Source organism: Apis dorsata, unplaced genomic scaffold, assembly GCF_000469605.1.
Source record: "Apis dorsata unplaced genomic scaffold, Apis dorsata 1.3 scaffold_99, whole genome shotgun sequence".
NCBI classification, from domain to species: Eukaryota; Metazoa; Arthropoda; class Insecta; order Hymenoptera; family Apidae; genus Apis; species Apis dorsata.
The window spans coordinates 844,468-848,121 of NW_006263397.1; the positions used below are offsets into that span (position 1 = coordinate 844,468).

General features: G+C 40.5%; 1 protein-coding gene across 1 annotated transcript in view; it reads right to left on the reverse strand.

The window, feature by feature from the left end:
* The window catches only part of LOC102673509 (acylglycerol kinase, mitochondrial), a 22,853-nt gene that overhangs the window by 16,646 nt on the left and 2,553 nt on the right, over positions 1-3,654 (reverse strand). The window contains exon 2 of the mRNA XM_031508774.1: positions 820-827. The gene's annotated coding sequence lies outside the window, so the exon portion shown is untranslated. The remainder of the gene's footprint in view (positions 1-819; positions 828-3,654) is intronic.

Sequence of the window (3,654 nt, forward strand, 5' to 3'; positions counted from 1 at the left end):
GATCGTTGCTTCGCGACACCCCGTGTTCTCGCAGAGTGGATAAAGGGGTGGAAAAAGGAGTGGAAACCCTTTCACGCTTTCACGGATCAGTCACGGGATCACGTTCTCGCCTCTTCCCATCCTTCGTCCGCCATTCCTGGTACACGGGACATGCATCACCCTGCCATCTATCCCCTCCCCCTTCCCCCTGTTCACCTCTCGACCCCGGCACGGTTTGCTCGTCGGCATCGCAAGATCGAATCTGCAAAGTTGGCGCGGCTTAAAAAGAGATATGACGTATTCTCTTTGATACGAGGAGAATAATAGGAGGGGGAGGGGTAATATTCGTAGGGACGAAGAAACTCGCGATAAAATTTTGAAAATTTTTACAACTCATTTCTTGGTTTAACAGTTTTAGAGACATGAGAATATTAATTAAGTAATAAGTTAGATTATTTAATTAGATAGTAGATTTTCAAAATATCGGGATTTTTATAATATCGGGAATTCGATCTTTTGTCCATTAATTTATCAAGCTTTCGTTTCCGGAACATTTCCTTTACGCGGAATTAGATTGCCGTCCAAAAGTCGGGGGGAGAAGAAGTCGATAAAAGAAAAACGGAGAATTTCTAACTGACCGGTGCGGTAATTACGGAAAAATTCAGCTTTACTTACTTACTAGTGGCAAGGCTGCCCGTGGCAAGATTAATCGTGTTTTCGAAACCGATTTTCCGCGAGGGAAATGTCTCTTTCATTTACGGGGTTGCCGGAAGAGCCGAGGCCGGATGACGGCGTCTCATACATCAGACACTTAATTCTTCCTTTCGCTGCTGTGTTAACTCTTACATCTTATCCATTTAGAAGTTCCATTTAGCCTGTTTCAGGTCTGGAGCCTGGGTGTAGGCTTGTCACTCGTGAACTGACGAGCCATAATACGTCTCGTCATTGATATCCTCATCTTTTGGTGAACTTACATCAATCTAACTGTGGAAAAAAAGGGAAGGAGAGATAGGAAGAGAGATGAGGAGGGAAGGAGAAATAATGAAGTCGCGGAACAAAGAAGTTAGAAAGTTTCGAGCCTCGATTAATTTCGTTCGGGAGAAAGTTGGAAAAAATCATGATAATAAATAAGTAATTCGTAACTTGTTACAAACTTGGGGAAACCATTTGGAGGGGAGGGTTTTAACGTATTTTGTTTCCTCCGGCCTTTTATTTAATTGTGAATAAAAAAGTCGAAGTAACTTTTAATGCACTCGTTCTTTTTTCCCAAGTTTCTTCTTCCTTTTTTTTCTTTTTTTTTCTTTTTTTAAAGATGCCCTTTATATTCTCAGTAAACTTGTAATTGTTCATGGGCGAACAGCTTTCAATCGAGCTACGGGATCGACGAATCGGTGCCGAAGAGACGGGAGCGAGGGAGGGATGTGCGAGGTGAAATTGGATATTGCTGCTAAATATTTGAAAGAAGCCCGATCCGTAGAATTTCGTTGATATCCCGCGGGAATACCTCCGCGTCTCGCAACTTTCCTGGACTTTTCTTCCCTTCGATTTTGAGCTTGGCCAATTAACAGGAGAGCTTTCTCCTTAAATCGACGCAATCTTTTAAATACGAAGAATTTCCTATATTTTTCCAACTTTTCTAAATTTCAATTGAAATTTTAAAAGATTTTTTCAAAAGTTCAAGAATCTAGAGATAATATTATGAATATTATTTGAAGTAATCGGATTAAAAATCACATTGTAAAGAAATATATTTTATATCACAAGGGAGAGAAGGGAGGGGGAGGAAAAAATAAATTGTGACAAGGTTAGACGTCTTTCCAGAAAAACACGATTGTTAATTCATCAAAATTCTCAACGGAGATCGAGGAATCGAGATGGAAAGGCGAAGGAATATATGCTCTCCCTCCCCCAACTTCCTTTCCCCCAATCGAAGGGGATTTTAAAATTGAAGGCTTCGCAGGATGGAAGGACATACATACGATTCCTTGGATCGGGAGAATGTGTTTTTTCCGCGCCCTCAAACACGTCACATGAATAAAAAATATCCTTCAAAGTTGCCAACCCCAGCGTCTGGACCGGGCGAGCTGAAACCCCTTGGTCCGATCAACTTGAAGAATACGTGAAACCCTGAATACCAGGAATACTGGAAATCGAAGGGGAAAAAGGGAGGGGAAAAAACGATCGTACCTTATCCTATACCTAATTTCTTTATCACGAATCGTTTCTCACGCGACTTTGCCTGAAAATCTTTGTCTTCTTTCACGAAATTTACATTGTATCGTAATTAAATTCGAAATGAAGAATGGAAAAGTATTCCTAGACTTTTTCTTTCTTGTTTATACAAAATATTTGGTACAAATAGAGAAAGTAAATCTGCTCAAAAAATATATACTTTTTTAATTTATAATTACATTTTTAAAAATATTTGAGAACAAATCGTGGATTATTGGTATAAGAATCATACTTTTATACTATCGTATAAAAAGGTTTTTTTCTTTTTAGAATTTTTAATTATATCATGGAAAAAAAGCAGAGTTATCTCTGTTAGATTACCATGATCAGACGAATCCGAAAGTTCGTGGAACATCCGTGTCCCCAGGATGAAGGCGTCGATAGTTTCTTCCCGTGAAACTTATCCCTAATATATTGGATCGAGTTTAGAGGGGGATGGAGTCACGTTACTCCGTGCAAGGGTGCTTCTTCAAGTTAAGAGAAGGGAGAGGAGGGGTGGTGGGCGGTTGGACAGGAAGGTTACGGCTCATAAACCATCCTCCTGGTCACTGAAATCGTCCCAAACGTGAAAGCTCGTGTCTACGTGTGGGTGAGCCGTGTCCTCTCGCCGTGCACGCGTGATCCGTGCGATTCACCACCCTTCTCGAAGGGTGTTGTTTGTACCATCGTGCACTTTTACGGTAATAGAATCTCGATCTCGCGAATCCTCCTCCATCGCGACAGATCCATCTCGTCGATCCATCAAGAGTAGAAAGGAAAGGAAGAGAACTTAATCTTACGAAGGATCAGGGTAAAGTTTTGCATCTGAAAATTTTCCCGGAGAACGTTTGAAACGTTGAAAGAATTTTAATCCAACTCGATCGACCGTATGCGATTTTCATTTAAGAGGATATTTATTAAATGCGTATATGAGATGAAGATAGACACTCCAAGTTGAGAACCGTCAAGCGTGTGTAATATGAAGATAAGATGTCCCCCATGTTCCCATGTGTCACGGCCCTCTATCGAGGATTATGTTGCCATCCACGATGGCGCACCCCCCCTTGAACGAAAACATTGCGACGAACTTTACTGGCAGGAATCTCTTAACCTTTTGCACTTTCGTACTCGTTGCTGGTGGATCTTTGTCGGTTTCTTTTTTTGCTTTTTTTTTTTTTTCCGATCAATATATATTTCCAAACTTAAAATTGATCGTAACGGATAATTTAGTTTCGCGAATTTCTAGATGGAATTTTGTACCGAATTGAACTTCCATTGGAATATGATTGTGATGGAGAAAAATAGATCGAATCGGAGATGATTCAAAATCGAAGGGAAAACCACGAGCGAGGAAAAACGACACCCTCATGATTTTTTAACGCCAAACGCTTTCACAACCGTATGGCGCGTCCCGGTTTCCTGTTATTTTTCAGGGGTGATTCGAACATTTTTTTTTTTTTTTTT